A 13,741-nucleotide genomic window follows, 5' to 3' on the forward strand; every position below is an offset into this window, starting at 1 on the left:
AGATCAACATTGCTTGGAGATGCTGGGGATTGAACCCAGGACCTCATACATGCAAAGCATGCGCTCTACCACTGAGCTACATCCCCTCTTGAAGATCAGATTGTTCTGTTATTTACCTAGATGTGCCTTTAAATCAAAATTTAAAGGTTATTAAGGTCAAAGCTGGAATGCGTAGAAATGTGATTTTGAGGTTCAAGACACAAAACAAGTATTGGTAAGCTCCAAACTGCTTGGAGATGCTGGGGATTGAACCCAGGACCTCATACATGCGAAGCATGCGCTCTACCACTGAGCTACATCCCTTCTTTGTGACCAGTGTGTTCTGTTATTTACCTAGATGTGCCTTTATATACAATTTTTTCGTTTATAAAAGTCAAAACTGGAATGCATACAAAAGTAATTTTGAGGTTCAAGTCAAAAGTAAAGAAAGTACTTGACAATTACACATTGCTTGGAGATGCTGAGGATTGAACCAACGACCTAATACATGCGAAGGATTTGCTCTACCACTGAGTTTCAAAACAAGTAAAGCAAGTGCTTGAAAGATCAACATTGCTTGGAGATGCTGGGGATTGAACCCAGGACCTCATACATGCAAAGCATGCGCTCTACCACTGAGCTACATCCCCTCTTAAAGATAAGTTTGTTCTGTTACTTACCTAGATGTGCCTTTAAATTAAAATGTACCGTTTATTAAGGTCAAAGCTGGAATGCATAGAAATGTGATTTTGAGGTTCAAGACACAAACAAAGCAAGTGTTGGAAAGATCAACATTGCTTGGAGATGCTGAGGATTGAACCCACGACCTAATACATGCGAAGGATTTGCTGTACCACTGAGTTAAAGAAACAAGCAAAGCAAGTGTTGGAAAGATCAACATTGCTTGGAGATAATTGGGATTAAACCCAGGACCTAATACATGCTAAGCATGTGCTCTACTACTGAGGTTTAAGAAACAAGCAAGGCAAGTGATGGAAAGATCAACATTGCTTGGAGATGCTGGGGATTGAACCCAGGACCTCATACATGCAAAGCATGCGCTCTACCACTGAGCTACATCCCCTCTTGAAGATAAGCTTGTTCTGTTACTTACCTAGATGTGCCTTTAAATCAAAATTTACCATTTATTAAGGTCAAAGCTGGAATGCATAGAAATGTGACTTTGAGGTTCAAGACACAAAACAAGTATTGGTAAGCTCCAAATTGCTTGGAGACGCTGGGGATTGAACCCAGGACCTCATACATGCGAAGCATGCGCTCTACCACTGAGCTACATCCCCTCTTTGTGACCAGTGTGTTCTGTTATTTACCTAGATGTGCCTTTATATCAAATTTTTTCGTTTATAAAAGTCAAAACTGGAATGCATACAAAAGTAATTTTGAGGTTCAAGTCAAAAGTAAAGAAAGTACTTGACAATTACACATTGCTTGGAGATGCTGAGGATTGAACCAACGACCTAATACATGCGAAGGATTTGGTCTACCACTGAGTTTAAAAACAAGTGAAGCAAGTGTTGGAAAGATCAACATTGCTTGGAGATGCTGGGGATTGAACCCAGGACCTCATACATGCAAAGCATGCGCTCTACCACTGAGCTACATCCCCTCTTGTCAATAAGCTTGTTCTTTTACTTACCTAGATGTGCCTTTAATTTAAAATTTACCGTTTATTAAGGTCAAAGCTGGAATGCATAGAAATGTGATTTTGAGGTTCAAGACACAAACAAAGCAAGTATTGGAAAGTTCCGAAGCATAAGCTCTAGCATTGAGGTTTAAGAAACAAGCAAAGCAAGTGTTGGAAAGATCAACATTGCTTGGAGATGCTGAGGATTGAACCCACGACCTAATACATGCGAAGGATTTGCTCTACCACTGAGTTAAAGAAACAAGCAAAGCAAGTGTTGGAAAGATCAACATTGCTTGGAGATAATTGGGATTAAACCCAGGACCTAATACATGCTAAGCATGTGCTCTACCACTGAGGTTTAAGAAACAAGCAAGGCAAGTGATGGAAAGATCAACATTGCTTGGAGATGCTGGGGATTGAACCCAGGACCTCATACATGCAAAGCATGCGCTCTACCACTGAGCTACATCCCCTCTTGAAGATCAGATTGTTCTGTTATTTACCTAGATGTGCCTTTAAATCAAAATTTAAAGGTTATTAAGGTCAAAGCTGGAATGCGTAGAAATGTGATTTTGAGGTTCAAGACACAAAACAAGTATTGGTAAGCTCCAAACTGCTTGGAGATGCTGGGGATTGAACCCAGGACCTCATACATGCGAAGCATGCGCTCTACCACTGAGCTACATCCCCTCTTTGTGACCAGTGTGTTCTGTTATTTACCTAGATGTGCCTTTATATACAATTTTTTCGTTTATAAAAGTCAAAACTGGAATGCATACAAAAGTAATTTTGAGGTTCAAGTCAAAAGTAAAGAAAGTACTTGACAATTACACATTGCTTGGAGATGCTGAGGATTGAACCAACGACCTAATACATGCGAAGGATTTGCTCTACCACTGAGTTTCAAAACAAGTAAAGCAAGTGCTTGAAAGATCAACATTGCTTGGAGATGCTGGGGATTGAACCCAGGACCTCATACATGCAAAGCATGCGCTCTACCACTGAGCTACATCCCCTCTTAAAGATAAGTTTGTTCTGTTACTTACCTAGATGTGCCTTTAAATTAAAATGTACCGTTTATTAAGGTCAAAGCTGGAATGCATAGAAATGTGATTTTGAGGTTCAAGACACAAAGCAAGTGTTGGAAAGATCAACATTGCTTGGAGATGCTGAGGATTGAACCCACGACCTAATATGCGAAGGATTTGCTGTACCACTGAGTTAAAGAAACAAGCAAAGCAAGTGTTGGAAAGATCAACATTGCTTGGAGATAATTGGGATTAAACCCAGGACCTAATACATGCTAAGCATGTGCTCTACCACTGAGGTTTAAGAAACAAGCAAGGCAAGTGATGGAAAGATCAACATTGCTTGGAGATGCTGGGGATTGAACCCAGGACCTCATACATGCAAAGCATGCGCTCTACCACTGAGCTACATCCCCTCTTGAAGATAAGCTTGTTCTGTTACTTACCTAGATGTGCCTTTAAATCAAAATTTACCATTTATTAAGGTCAAAGCTGGAATGCATAGAAATGTGACTTTGAGGTTCAAGACACAAAACAAGTATTGGTAAGCTCCAAATTGCTTGGAGATGCTGGGGATTGAACCCAGGACCTCATACATGCGAAGCATGCGCTCTACCACTGAGCTACATCCCCTCTTTGTGACCAGTGTGTTCTGTTATTTACCTAGATGTGCCTTTATATCAAATTTTTTCGTTTATAAAAGTCAAAACTGGAATGCATACAAAAGTAATTTTTAAGGGTTCAAGTCAAAAGTAAAGAAAGTACTTGACAATTACACATTGCTTGGAGATGCTGAGGATTGAACCAACGACCTAATACATGCGAAGGATTTGGTCTACCACTGAGTTTAAAAACAAGTGAAGCAAGTGTTGGAAAGATCAACATTGCTTGGAGATGCTGGGGATTGAACCCAGGACCTCATACATGCAAAGCATGCGCTCTACCACTGAGCTACATCCCCTCTTGTCATTAAGCTTGTTCTTTTACTTACCTAGATGTGCCTTTAATTTAAAATTTACCGTTTATTAAGGTCAAAGCTGGAATGCATAGAAATGTGATTTTGAGGTTCAAGACACAAAACAAGTATTGGTAAGCTCCAAACTGCTTGGAGATGCTGGGGATTGAACCCAGGACCTCATACATGCGAAGCATGCGCTCTACCACTGAGCTACATCCCCCCTTTGTGACCAGTGTGTTCTGTTATTTACCTAGATGTGCCTTTATATACAATTTTTTCGTTTATAAAAGTCAAAACTGGAATGCATACAAAAGTAATTTTGAGGTTCAAGTCAAAAGTAAAGAAAGTACTTGACAATTACACATTGCTTGGAGATGCTGAGGATTGAACCAACGACCTAATACATGCGAAGGATTTGCTCTACCACTGAGTTTCAAAACAAGTAAAGCAAGTGCTTGAAAGATCAACATTGCTTGGAGATGCTGAGGATTGAACCCACGACCTAATACATGCGAAGGATTTGCTGTACCACTGAGTTAAAGAAACAAGCAAAGCAAGTGTTGGATAGATCAACATTGCTTGGAGATAATTGGGATTAAACCCAGGACCTAATACATGCTAAGCATGTGCTCTACCACTGAGGTTTAAGAAACAAGCAAGGCAAGATCAACATTGCTTGGAGATGCTGGGGATTGAACCCAGGACCTCATACATGCAAAGCATGCGCTCTACCACTGAGCTACATCCCCTCTTGAAGATAAGCTTGTTCTGTTACTTACCTAGATGTGCCTTTAAATCAAAATTTACCATTTATTAAGGTCAAAGCTGGAATGCATAGAAATGTGACTTTGAGGTTCAAGACACAAAACAAGTATTGGTAAGCTCCAAATTGCTTGGAGATGCTGGGGATTGAACCCAGGACCTCATACATGCGAAGCATGCGCTCTACCACTGAGCTACATCCCCTCTTTGTGACCAGTGTGTTCTGTTATTTACCTAGATGTGCCTTTATATCAAATTTTTTCGTTTATAAAAGTCAAAACTGGAATGCATACAAAAGTAATTTTGAGGTTCAAGTCAAAAGTAAAGAAAGTACTTGACAATTACACATTGCTTGGAGATGCTGAGGATTTAACCAACGACCTAATACATGCGAAGGATTTGGTCTACCACTGAGTTTAAAAACAAGTGAAGCAAGTGTTGGAAAGATCAACATTGCTTGGAGATGCTGGGGATTGAACCCAGGACCTCATACATGCAAAGCATGCGCTCTACCACTGAGCTACATCCCCTCTTGTCAATAAGCTTGTTCTTTTACTTACCTAGATGTGCCTTTAATTTAAAATTTACCGTTTATTAAGGTCAAAGCTGGAATGCATAGAAATGTGATTTTGAGGTTCAAGACACAAACAAAGCAAGTATTGGAAAGTTCCGAAGCATAAGCTCTAGCATTGAGGTTTAAGAAACAAGCAAAGCAAGTGTTGGAAAGATCAACATTGCTTGGAGATGCTGAGGATTGAACCCACGACCTAATACATGCGAAGGATTTGCTCTACCACTGAGTTAAAGAAACAAGCAAAGCAAGTGTTGGAAAGATCAACATTGCTTGGAGATAATTGGGATTAAACCCAGGACCTAATACATGCTAAGCATGTGCTCTACCACTGAGGTTTAAGAAACAAGCAAGGCAAGTGATGGAAAGATCAACATTGCTTGGAGATGCTGGGGATTGAACCCAGGACCTCATACATGCAAAGCATGCGCTCTACCACTGAGCTACATCCCCTCTTGAAGATCAGATTGTTCTGTTATTTACCTAGATGTGCCTTTAAATCAAAATTTAAAGGTTATTAAGGTCAAAGCTGGAATGCGTAGAAATGTGATTTTGAGGTTCAAGACACAAAACAAGTATTGGTAAGCTCCAAACTGCTTGGAGATGCTGGGGATTGAACCCAGGACCTCATACATGCGAAGCATGCGCTCTACCACTGAGCTACATCCCCTCTTTGTGACCAGTGTGTTCTGTTATTTACCTAGATGTGCCTTTATATACAATTTTTTCGTTTATAAAAGTCAAAACTGGAATGCATACAAAAGTAATTTTGAGGTTCAAGTCAAAAGTAAAGAAAGTACTTGACAATTACACATTGCTTGGAGATGCTGAGGATTGAACCAACGACCTAATACATGCGAAGGATTTGCTCTACCACTGAGTTTCAAAACAAGTAAAGCAAGTGCTTGAAAGATCAACATTGCTTGGAGATGCTGGGGATTGAACCCAGGACCTCATACATGCAAAGCATGCGCTCTACCACTGAGCTACATCCCCTCTTAAAGATAAGTTTGTTCTGTTACTTACCTAGATGTGCCTTTAAATTAAAATGTACCGTTTATTAAGGTCAAAGCTGGAATGCATAGAAATGTGATTTTGAGGTTCAAGACACAAACAAAGCAAGTGTTGGAAAGATCAACATTGCTTGGAGATGCTGAGGATTGAACCCACGACCTAATATGCGAAGGATTTGCTGTACCACTGAGTTAAAGAAACAAGCAAAGCAAGTGTTGGAAAGATCAACATTGCTTGGAGATAATTGGGATTAAACCCAGGACCTAATACATGCTAAGCATGTGCTCTACCACTGAGGTTTAAGAAACAAGCAAGGCAAGTGATGGAAAGATCAACATTGCTTGGAGATGCTGGGGATTGAACCCAGGACCTCATACATGCAAAGCATGCGCTCTACCACTGAGCTACATCCCCTCTTGAAGATAAGCTTGTTCTGTTACTTACCTAGATGTGCCTTTAAATCAAAATTTACCATTTATTAAGGTCAAAGCTGGAATGCATAGAAATGTGACTTTGAGGTTCAAGACACAAAACAAGTATTGGTAAGCTCCAAATTGCTTGGAGATGCTGGGGATTGAACCCAGGACCTCATACATGCGAAGCATGCGCTCTACCACTGAGCTACATCCCCTCTTTGTGACCAGTGTGTTCTGTTATTTACCTAGATGTGCCTTTATATCAAATTTTTTCGTTTATAAAAGTCAAAACTGGAATGCATACAAAAGTAATTTTTAAGGGTTCAAGTCAAAAGTAAAGAAAGTACTTGACAATTACACATTGCTTGGAGATGCTGAGGATTGAACCAACGACCTAATACATGCGAAGGATTTGGTCTACCACTGAGTTTAAAAACAAGTGAAGCAAGTGTTGGAAAGATCAACATTGCTTGGAGATGCTGGGGATTGAACCCAGGACCTCATACATGCAAAGCATGCGCTCTACCACTGAGCTACATCCCCTCTTGTCATTAAGCTTGTTCTTTTACTTACCTAGATGTGCCTTTAATTTAAAATTTACCGTTTATTAAGGTCAAAGCTGGAATGCATAGAAATGTGATTTTGAGGTTCAAGACACAAACAAAGCAAGTATTGGAAAGTTCCGAAGCATAAGCTCTAGCATTGAGGTTTAAGAAACAAGCAAAGCAAGTGTTGGAAAGATCAACATTGCTTGGAGATGCTGAGGATTGAACCCACGACCTAATACATGCGAAGGATTTGCTCTACCACTGAGTTAAAGAAACAAGCAAAGCAAGTGTTGGAAAGATCAACATTGCTTGGAGATAATTGGGATTAAACCCAGGACCTAATACATGCTAAGCATGTGCTCTACCACTGAGGTTTAAGAAACAAGCAAGGCAAGTGATGGAAAGATCAACATTGCTTGGAGATGCTGGGGATTGAACCCAGGACCTCATACATGCAAAGCATGCGCTCTACCACTGAGCTACATCCCCTCTTGAAGATCAGATTGTTCTGTTATTTACCTAGATGTGCCTTTAAATCAAAATTTAAAGGTTATTAAGGTCAAAGCTGGAATGCGTAGAAATGTGATTTTGAGGTTCAAGACACAAAACAAGTATTGGTAAGCTCCAAACTGCTTGGAGATGCTGGGGATTGAACCCAGGACCTCATACATGCGAAGCATGCGCTCTACCACTGAGCTACATCCCCCCTTTGTGACCAGTGTGTTCTGTTATTTACCTAGATGTGCCTTTATATACAATTTTTTCGTTTATAAAAGTCAAAACTGGAATGCATACAAAAGTAATTTTGAGGTTCAAGTCAAAAGTAAAGAAAGTACTTGACAATTACACATTGCTTGGAGATGCTGAGGATTGAACCAACGACCTAATACATGCGAAGGATTTGCTCTACCACTGAGTTTCAAAACAAGTAAAGCAAGTGCTTGAAAGATCAACATTGCTTGGAGATGCTGAGGATTGAACCCACGACCTAATACATGCGAAGGATTTGCTGTACCACTGAGTTAAAGAAACAAGCAAAGCAAGTGTTGGATAGATCAACATTGCTTGGAGATAATTGGGATTAAACCCAGGACCTAATACATGCTAAGCATGTGCTCTACCACTGAGCTACATCCCCTCTTGAAGATAAGCTTGTTCTGTTACTTACCTAGATGTGCCTTTAAATCAAAATTTACCATTTATTAAGGTCAAAGCTGGAATGCATAGAAATGTGACTTTGAGGTTCAAGACACAAAACAAGTATTGGTAAGCTCCAAATTGCTTGGAGATGCTGGGGATTGAACCCAGGACCTCATACATGCGAAGCATGCGCTCTACCACTGAGCTACATCCCCTCTTTGTGACCAGTGTGTTCTGTTATTTACCTAGATGTGCCTTTATATCAAATTTTTTCGTTTATAAAAGTCAAAACTGGAATGCATACAAAAGTAATTTTGAGGTTCAAGTCAAAAGTAAAGAAAGTACTTGACAATTACACATTGCTTGGAGATGCTGAGGATTTAACCAACGACCTAATACATGCGAAGGATTTGGTCTACCACTGAGTTTAAAAACAAGTGAAGCAAGTGTTGGAAAGATCAACATTGCTTGGAGATGCTGGGGATTGAACCCAGGACCTCATACATGCAAAGCATGCGCTCTACCACTGAGCTACATCCCCTCTTGTCAATAAGCTTGTTCTTTTACTTACCTAGATGTGCCTTTAATTTAAAATTTACCGTTTATTAAGGTCAAAGCTGGAATGCATAGAAATGTGATTTTGAGGTTCAAGACACAAACAAAGCAAGTATTGGAAAGTTCCGAAGCATAAGCTCTAGCATTGAGGTTTAAGAAACAAGCAAAGCAAGTGTTGGAAAGATCAACATTGCTTGGAGATGCTGAGGATTGAACCCACGACCTAATACATGCGAAGGATTTGCTCTACCACTGAGTTAAAGAAACAAGCAAAGCAAGTGTTGGAAAGATCAACATTGCTTGGAGATAATTGGGATTAAACCCAGGACCTAATACATGCTAAGCATGTGCTCTACCACTGAGGTTTAAGAAACAAGCAAGGCAAGTGATGGAAAGATCAACATTGCTTGGAGATGCTGGGGATTGAACCCAGGACCTCATACATGCAAAGCATGCGCTCTACCACTGAGCTACATCCCCTCTTGAAGATCAGATTGTTCTGTTATTTACCTAGATGTGCCTTTAAATCAAAATTTAAAGGTTATTAAGGTCAAAGCTGGAATGCGTAGAAATGTGATTTTGAGGTTCAAGACACAAAACAAGTATTGGTAAGCTCCAAACTGCTTGGAGATGCTGGGGATTGAACCCAGGACCTCATACATGCGAAGCATGCGCTCTACCACTGAGCTACATCCCCTCTTTGTGACCAGTGTGTTCTGTTATTTACCTAGATGTGCCTTTATATACAATTTTTTCGTTTATAAAAGTCAAAACTGGAATGCATACAAAAGTAATTTTGAGGTTCAAGTCAAAAATAAAGAAAGTACTTGACAATTACACATTGCTTGGAGATGCTGAGGATTGAACCAACGACCTAATACATGCGAAGGATTTGCTCTACCACTGAGTTTCAAAACAAGTAAAGCAAGTGCTTGAAAGATCAACATTGCTTGGAGATGCTGGGGATTGAACCCAGGACCTCATACATGCAAAGCATGCGCTCTACCACTGAGCTACATCCCCTCTTAAAGATAAGTTTGTTCTGTTACTTACCTAGATGTGCCTTTAAATTAAAATGTACCGTTTATTAAGGTCAAAGCTGGAATGCATAGAAATGTGATTTTGAGGTTAAAGAAACAAGCAAAGCAAGTGTTGGAAAGATCAACATTGCTTGGAGATAATTGGGATTAAACCCAGGACCTAATACATGCTAAGCATGTGCTCTACCACTGAGGTTTAAGAAACAAGCAAGGCAAGTGATGGAAAGATCAACATTGCTTGGAGATGCTGGGGATTGAACCCAGGACCTCATACATGCAAAGCATGCGCTCTACCACTGAGCTACATCCCCTCTTGAAGATAAGCTTGTTCTGTTACTTACCTAGATGTGCCTTTAAATCAAAATTTACCATTTATTAAGGTCAAAGCTGGAATGCATAGAAATGTGACTTTGAGGTTCAAGACACAAAACAAGTATTGGTAAGCTCCAAATTGCTTGGAGATGCTGGGGATTGAACCCAGGAACTCATACATGCGAAGCATGCGCTCTACCACTGAGCTACATCCCCTCTTTGTGACCAGTGTGTTCTGTTATTTACCTAGATGTGCCTTTATATCAAATTTTTTCGTTTATAAAAGTCAAAACTGGAATGCATACAAAAGTAATTTTGAGGTTCAAGTCAAAAGTAAAGAAAGTACTTGACAATTACACATTGCTTGGAGATGCTGAGGATTGAACCAACGACCTAATACATGCGAAGGATTTGGTCTACCACTGAGTTTAAAAACAAGTGAAGCAAGTGTTGGAAAGATCAACATTGCTTGGAGATGCTGGGGATTGAACCCAGGACCTCATACATGCAAAGCATGCGCTCTACCACTGAGCTACATCCCCTCTTGTCATTAAGCTTGTTCTTTTACTTACCTAGATGTGCCTTTAATTTAAAATTTACCGTTTATTAAGGTCAAAGCTGGAATGCATAGAAATGTGATTTTGAGGTTCAAGACACAAACAAAGCAAGTATTGGAAAGTTCCGAAGCATAAGCTCTAGCATTGAGGTTTAAGAAACAAGCAAAGCAAGTGTTGGAAAGATCAACATTGCTTGGAGATGCTGAGGATTGAACCCACGACCTAATACATGCGAAGGATTTGCTCTACCACTGAGTTAAAGAAACAAGCAAAGCAAGTGTTGGAAAGATCAACATTGCTTGGAGATAATTGGGATTAAACCCAGGACCTAATACATGCTAAGCATGTGCTCTACCACTGAGGTTTAAGAAACAAGCAAGGCAAGTGATGGAAAGATCAACATTGCTTGGAGATGCTGGGGATTGAACCCAGGACCTCATACATGCAAAGCATGCGCTCTACCACTGAGCTACATCCCCTCTTGAAGATCAGATTGTTCTGTTATTTACCTAGATGTGCCTTTAAATCAAAATTTAAAGGTTATTAAGGTCAAAGCTGGAATGCGTAGAAATGTGATTTTGAGGTTCAAGACACAAAACAAGTATTGGTAAGCTCCAAACTGCTTGGAGATGCTGGGGATTGAACCCAGGACCTCATACATGCGAAGCATGCGCTCTACCACTGAGCTACATTGCTTGGAGATGCTGAGGATTGAACCCACGACCTACTACATGCAAAGGATTTGCTGTACCACTGAGTTAAAGAAACAAGCAAAGCAAGTGTTGGAAAGATCAACATTGCTTGGAGATAATTGGAATTAAACCCAGGACCTAATACATGCTAAGCATGTGCTCTACTACTGAGGTTTAAGAAACAAGCAAGGCAAGTGATGGAAAGATCAACATTGCTTGGAGATGCTGGGGATTGAACCCAGGACCTCATACATGCAAAGCATGCGCTCTACCACTGAGCTACATCCCCTCTTGAAGATAAGCTTGTTCTGTTACTTACCTAGATGTGCCTTTAAATCAAAATTTACCATTTATTAAGGTCAAAGCTGGAATGCATAGAAATGTGACTTTGAGGTTCAAGACACAAAACAAGTATTGGTAAGCTCCAAATTGCTTGGAGACGCTGGGGATTGAACCCAGGACCTCATACATGCGAAGCATGCACTCTACCACTGAGCTACATCCCCTCTTTGTGACCAGTGTGTTCTGTTATTTACCTAGATGTGCCTTTATATCAAATTTTTTCGTTTATAAAAGTCAAAACTGGAATGCATACAAAAGTAATTTTGAGGTTCAAGTCAAAAGTAAAGAAAGTACTTGACAATTACACATTGCTTGGAGATGCTGAGGATTGAACCAACAACCTAATACATGCGAAGGATTTGGTCTACCACTGAGTTTAAAAACAAGTGAAGCAAGTGTTGGAAAGATCAACATTGCTTGGAGATGCTGGGGATTGAACCCAGGACCTCATACATGCAAAGCATGCGCTCTACCACTGAGCTACATCCCCTCTTGTCATTAAGCTTGTTCTTTTACTTACCTAGATGTGCCTTTAATTTAAAATTTACCGTTTATTAAGGTCAAAGCTGGAATGCATAGAAATGTGATTTTGAGGTTCAAGACACAAACAAAGCAAGTATTGGAAAGTTCCGAAGCATAAGCTCTAGCATTGAGGTTTAAGAAACAAGCAAAGCAAGTGTTGGAAAGATCAACATTGCTTGGAGATGCTGAGGATTGAACCCACGACCTAATACATGCGAAGGATTTGCTCTACCACTGAGTTAAAGAAACAAGCAAAGCAAGTGTTGGAAAGATCAACATTGCTTGGAGATAATTGGGATTAAACCCAGGACCTAATACATGCTAAGCATGTGCTCTACCACTGAGGTTTAAGAAACAAGCAAGGCAAGTGATGGAAAGATCAACATTGCTTGGAGATGCTGGGGATTGAACCCAGGACCTCATACATGCAAAGCATGCGCTCTACCACTGAGCTACATCCCCTCTTGAAGATCAGATTGTTCTGTTATTTACCTAGATGTGCCTTTAAATCAAAATTTAAAGGTTATTAAGGTCAAAGCTGGAATGCGTAGAAATGTGATTTTGAGGTTCAAGACACAAAACAAGTATTGGTAAGCTCCAAACTGCTTGGAGATGCTGGGGATTGAACCCAGGACCTCATACATGCGAAGCATGCGCTCTACCACTGAGCTACATCCCCTCTTTGTGACCAGTGTGTTCTGTTATTTACCTAGATGTGCCTTTATATACAATTTTTTCGTTTATAAAAGTCAAAACTGGAATGCATACAAAAGTAATTTTGAGGTTCAAGTCAAAAGTAAAGAAAGTACTTGACAATTACACATTGCTTGGAGATGCTGAGGATTGAACCAACGACCTAATACATGCGAAGGATTTGCTCTACCACTGAGTTTCAAAACAAGTAAAGCAAGTGCTTGAAAGATCAACATTGCTTGGAGATGCTGGGGATTGAACCCAGGACCTCATACATGCAAAGCATGCGCTCTACCACTGAGCTACATCCCCTCTTAAAGATAAGTTTGTTCTGTTACTTACCTAGATGTGCCTTTAAATTAAAATGTACCGTTTATTAAGGTCAAAGCTGGAATGCATAGAAATGTGATTTTGAGGTTCAAGACACAAACAAAGCAAGTGTTGGAAAGATCAACATTGCTTGGAGATGCTGAGGATTGAACCCACGACCTAATATGCGAAGGATTTGCTGTACCACTGAGTTAAAGAAACAAGCAAAGCAAGTGTTGGAAAGATCAACATTGCTTGGAGATAATTGGGATTAAACCCAGGACCTAATACATGCTAAGCATGTGCTCTACCACTGAGGTTTAAGAAACAAGCAAGGCAAGTGATGGAAAGATCAACATTGCTTGGAGATGCTGGGGATTGAACCCAGGACCTCATACATGCAAAGCATGCGCTCTACCACTGAGCTACATCCCCTCTTGAAGATAAGCTTGTTCTGTTACTTACCTAGATGTGCCTTTAAATCAAAATTTACCATTTATTAAGGTCAAAGCTGGAATGCATAGAAATGTGACTTTGAGGTTCAAGACACAAAACAAGTATTGGTAAGCTCCAAATTGCTTGGAGATGCTGGGGATTGAACCCAGGAACTCATACATGCGAAGCATGCGCTCTACCACTGAGCTACATCCCCTCT

At 40.2% G+C, this 13,741-nt stretch overlaps 42 non-coding genes across 42 annotated transcripts; all 42 read right to left on the minus strand.

The window, feature by feature from the left end:
- Window positions 1-14: 14 nt before the first annotated feature.
- On the minus strand, window positions 15-86 carry trnaa-ugc (transfer RNA alanine (anticodon UGC)). The gene has a single exon. It is a non-coding gene; the product is annotated as a tRNA-Ala (tRNA).
- A 145-nt stretch (window positions 87-231) lies between these two features.
- trnaa-cgc (transfer RNA alanine (anticodon CGC)) lies at window positions 232-303 on the minus strand. The gene has a single exon. It is a non-coding gene; the product is annotated as a tRNA-Ala (tRNA).
- Window positions 304-557: 254 nt separating this feature from the next.
- On the minus strand, window positions 558-629 carry trnaa-ugc (transfer RNA alanine (anticodon UGC)). Its single transcript has one exon. It is a non-coding gene; the product is annotated as a tRNA-Ala (tRNA).
- A 362-nt stretch (window positions 630-991) lies between these two features.
- Window positions 992-1,063, minus strand: trnaa-ugc (transfer RNA alanine (anticodon UGC)). The gene has a single exon. It is a non-coding gene; the product is annotated as a tRNA-Ala (tRNA).
- Window positions 1,064-1,208: 145 nt separating this feature from the next.
- Window positions 1,209-1,280, minus strand: trnaa-cgc (transfer RNA alanine (anticodon CGC)). Its single transcript has one exon. It is a non-coding gene; the product is annotated as a tRNA-Ala (tRNA).
- A 254-nt stretch (window positions 1,281-1,534) lies between these two features.
- Window positions 1,535-1,606, minus strand: trnaa-ugc (transfer RNA alanine (anticodon UGC)). Its single transcript has one exon. It is a non-coding gene; the product is annotated as a tRNA-Ala (tRNA).
- Window positions 1,607-2,028: 422 nt separating this feature from the next.
- trnaa-ugc (transfer RNA alanine (anticodon UGC)) lies at window positions 2,029-2,100 on the minus strand. The gene has a single exon. It is a non-coding gene; the product is annotated as a tRNA-Ala (tRNA).
- Window positions 2,101-2,245: 145 nt separating this feature from the next.
- trnaa-cgc (transfer RNA alanine (anticodon CGC)) lies at window positions 2,246-2,317 on the minus strand. Its single transcript has one exon. It is a non-coding gene; the product is annotated as a tRNA-Ala (tRNA).
- Window positions 2,318-2,571: 254 nt separating this feature from the next.
- Window positions 2,572-2,643, minus strand: trnaa-ugc (transfer RNA alanine (anticodon UGC)). Its single transcript has one exon. It is a non-coding gene; the product is annotated as a tRNA-Ala (tRNA).
- Window positions 2,644-2,999: 356 nt separating this feature from the next.
- Window positions 3,000-3,071, minus strand: trnaa-ugc (transfer RNA alanine (anticodon UGC)). Its single transcript has one exon. It is a non-coding gene; the product is annotated as a tRNA-Ala (tRNA).
- A 145-nt stretch (window positions 3,072-3,216) lies between these two features.
- Window positions 3,217-3,288, minus strand: trnaa-cgc (transfer RNA alanine (anticodon CGC)). Its single transcript has one exon. It is a non-coding gene; the product is annotated as a tRNA-Ala (tRNA).
- Window positions 3,289-3,544: 256 nt separating this feature from the next.
- trnaa-ugc (transfer RNA alanine (anticodon UGC)) lies at window positions 3,545-3,616 on the minus strand. The gene has a single exon. It is a non-coding gene; the product is annotated as a tRNA-Ala (tRNA).
- Window positions 3,617-3,761: 145 nt separating this feature from the next.
- On the minus strand, window positions 3,762-3,833 carry trnaa-cgc (transfer RNA alanine (anticodon CGC)). The gene has a single exon. It is a non-coding gene; the product is annotated as a tRNA-Ala (tRNA).
- Window positions 3,834-4,290: 457 nt separating this feature from the next.
- On the minus strand, window positions 4,291-4,362 carry trnaa-ugc (transfer RNA alanine (anticodon UGC)). The gene has a single exon. It is a non-coding gene; the product is annotated as a tRNA-Ala (tRNA).
- Window positions 4,363-4,507: 145 nt separating this feature from the next.
- Window positions 4,508-4,579, minus strand: trnaa-cgc (transfer RNA alanine (anticodon CGC)). Its single transcript has one exon. It is a non-coding gene; the product is annotated as a tRNA-Ala (tRNA).
- Window positions 4,580-4,833: 254 nt separating this feature from the next.
- On the minus strand, window positions 4,834-4,905 carry trnaa-ugc (transfer RNA alanine (anticodon UGC)). Its single transcript has one exon. It is a non-coding gene; the product is annotated as a tRNA-Ala (tRNA).
- Window positions 4,906-5,327: 422 nt separating this feature from the next.
- trnaa-ugc (transfer RNA alanine (anticodon UGC)) lies at window positions 5,328-5,399 on the minus strand. The gene has a single exon. It is a non-coding gene; the product is annotated as a tRNA-Ala (tRNA).
- Window positions 5,400-5,544: 145 nt separating this feature from the next.
- Window positions 5,545-5,616, minus strand: trnaa-cgc (transfer RNA alanine (anticodon CGC)). The gene has a single exon. It is a non-coding gene; the product is annotated as a tRNA-Ala (tRNA).
- Window positions 5,617-5,870: 254 nt separating this feature from the next.
- Window positions 5,871-5,942, minus strand: trnaa-ugc (transfer RNA alanine (anticodon UGC)). The gene has a single exon. It is a non-coding gene; the product is annotated as a tRNA-Ala (tRNA).
- A 360-nt stretch (window positions 5,943-6,302) lies between these two features.
- trnaa-ugc (transfer RNA alanine (anticodon UGC)) lies at window positions 6,303-6,374 on the minus strand. Its single transcript has one exon. It is a non-coding gene; the product is annotated as a tRNA-Ala (tRNA).
- Window positions 6,375-6,519: 145 nt separating this feature from the next.
- Window positions 6,520-6,591, minus strand: trnaa-cgc (transfer RNA alanine (anticodon CGC)). Its single transcript has one exon. It is a non-coding gene; the product is annotated as a tRNA-Ala (tRNA).
- A 256-nt stretch (window positions 6,592-6,847) lies between these two features.
- Window positions 6,848-6,919, minus strand: trnaa-ugc (transfer RNA alanine (anticodon UGC)). The gene has a single exon. It is a non-coding gene; the product is annotated as a tRNA-Ala (tRNA).
- Window positions 6,920-7,341: 422 nt separating this feature from the next.
- On the minus strand, window positions 7,342-7,413 carry trnaa-ugc (transfer RNA alanine (anticodon UGC)). Its single transcript has one exon. It is a non-coding gene; the product is annotated as a tRNA-Ala (tRNA).
- Window positions 7,414-7,558: 145 nt separating this feature from the next.
- Window positions 7,559-7,630, minus strand: trnaa-cgc (transfer RNA alanine (anticodon CGC)). The gene has a single exon. It is a non-coding gene; the product is annotated as a tRNA-Ala (tRNA).
- Window positions 7,631-8,207: 577 nt separating this feature from the next.
- trnaa-cgc (transfer RNA alanine (anticodon CGC)) lies at window positions 8,208-8,279 on the minus strand. The gene has a single exon. It is a non-coding gene; the product is annotated as a tRNA-Ala (tRNA).
- A 254-nt stretch (window positions 8,280-8,533) lies between these two features.
- trnaa-ugc (transfer RNA alanine (anticodon UGC)) lies at window positions 8,534-8,605 on the minus strand. Its single transcript has one exon. It is a non-coding gene; the product is annotated as a tRNA-Ala (tRNA).
- Window positions 8,606-9,027: 422 nt separating this feature from the next.
- trnaa-ugc (transfer RNA alanine (anticodon UGC)) lies at window positions 9,028-9,099 on the minus strand. The gene has a single exon. It is a non-coding gene; the product is annotated as a tRNA-Ala (tRNA).
- Window positions 9,100-9,244: 145 nt separating this feature from the next.
- Window positions 9,245-9,316, minus strand: trnaa-cgc (transfer RNA alanine (anticodon CGC)). The gene has a single exon. It is a non-coding gene; the product is annotated as a tRNA-Ala (tRNA).
- A 254-nt stretch (window positions 9,317-9,570) lies between these two features.
- On the minus strand, window positions 9,571-9,642 carry trnaa-ugc (transfer RNA alanine (anticodon UGC)). Its single transcript has one exon. It is a non-coding gene; the product is annotated as a tRNA-Ala (tRNA).
- Window positions 9,643-9,898: 256 nt separating this feature from the next.
- trnaa-ugc (transfer RNA alanine (anticodon UGC)) lies at window positions 9,899-9,970 on the minus strand. The gene has a single exon. It is a non-coding gene; the product is annotated as a tRNA-Ala (tRNA).
- A 145-nt stretch (window positions 9,971-10,115) lies between these two features.
- Window positions 10,116-10,187, minus strand: trnaa-cgc (transfer RNA alanine (anticodon CGC)). The gene has a single exon. It is a non-coding gene; the product is annotated as a tRNA-Ala (tRNA).
- Window positions 10,188-10,441: 254 nt separating this feature from the next.
- On the minus strand, window positions 10,442-10,513 carry trnaa-ugc (transfer RNA alanine (anticodon UGC)). The gene has a single exon. It is a non-coding gene; the product is annotated as a tRNA-Ala (tRNA).
- A 422-nt stretch (window positions 10,514-10,935) lies between these two features.
- trnaa-ugc (transfer RNA alanine (anticodon UGC)) lies at window positions 10,936-11,007 on the minus strand. The gene has a single exon. It is a non-coding gene; the product is annotated as a tRNA-Ala (tRNA).
- Window positions 11,008-11,152: 145 nt separating this feature from the next.
- trnaa-cgc (transfer RNA alanine (anticodon CGC)) lies at window positions 11,153-11,223 on the minus strand. Its single transcript has one exon. It is a non-coding gene; the product is annotated as a tRNA-Ala (tRNA).
- A 214-nt stretch (window positions 11,224-11,437) lies between these two features.
- On the minus strand, window positions 11,438-11,509 carry trnaa-ugc (transfer RNA alanine (anticodon UGC)). Its single transcript has one exon. It is a non-coding gene; the product is annotated as a tRNA-Ala (tRNA).
- Window positions 11,510-11,654: 145 nt separating this feature from the next.
- On the minus strand, window positions 11,655-11,726 carry trnaa-cgc (transfer RNA alanine (anticodon CGC)). Its single transcript has one exon. It is a non-coding gene; the product is annotated as a tRNA-Ala (tRNA).
- A 254-nt stretch (window positions 11,727-11,980) lies between these two features.
- trnaa-ugc (transfer RNA alanine (anticodon UGC)) lies at window positions 11,981-12,052 on the minus strand. The gene has a single exon. It is a non-coding gene; the product is annotated as a tRNA-Ala (tRNA).
- A 422-nt stretch (window positions 12,053-12,474) lies between these two features.
- trnaa-ugc (transfer RNA alanine (anticodon UGC)) lies at window positions 12,475-12,546 on the minus strand. Its single transcript has one exon. It is a non-coding gene; the product is annotated as a tRNA-Ala (tRNA).
- Window positions 12,547-12,691: 145 nt separating this feature from the next.
- Window positions 12,692-12,763, minus strand: trnaa-cgc (transfer RNA alanine (anticodon CGC)). Its single transcript has one exon. It is a non-coding gene; the product is annotated as a tRNA-Ala (tRNA).
- A 254-nt stretch (window positions 12,764-13,017) lies between these two features.
- trnaa-ugc (transfer RNA alanine (anticodon UGC)) lies at window positions 13,018-13,089 on the minus strand. The gene has a single exon. It is a non-coding gene; the product is annotated as a tRNA-Ala (tRNA).
- Window positions 13,090-13,449: 360 nt separating this feature from the next.
- Window positions 13,450-13,521, minus strand: trnaa-ugc (transfer RNA alanine (anticodon UGC)). The gene has a single exon. It is a non-coding gene; the product is annotated as a tRNA-Ala (tRNA).
- A 145-nt stretch (window positions 13,522-13,666) lies between these two features.
- trnaa-cgc (transfer RNA alanine (anticodon CGC)) lies at window positions 13,667-13,738 on the minus strand. Its single transcript has one exon. It is a non-coding gene; the product is annotated as a tRNA-Ala (tRNA).
- Between the last annotated feature and the right edge of the window lie 3 nt (window positions 13,739-13,741).

This window comes from Pimephales promelas, chromosome 8, assembly GCF_988280905.1.
Source record: "Pimephales promelas chromosome 8, fPimPro1.hap1.1, whole genome shotgun sequence".
NCBI lineage: Eukaryota > Metazoa > Chordata > Actinopteri > Cypriniformes > Leuciscidae > Pimephales > Pimephales promelas.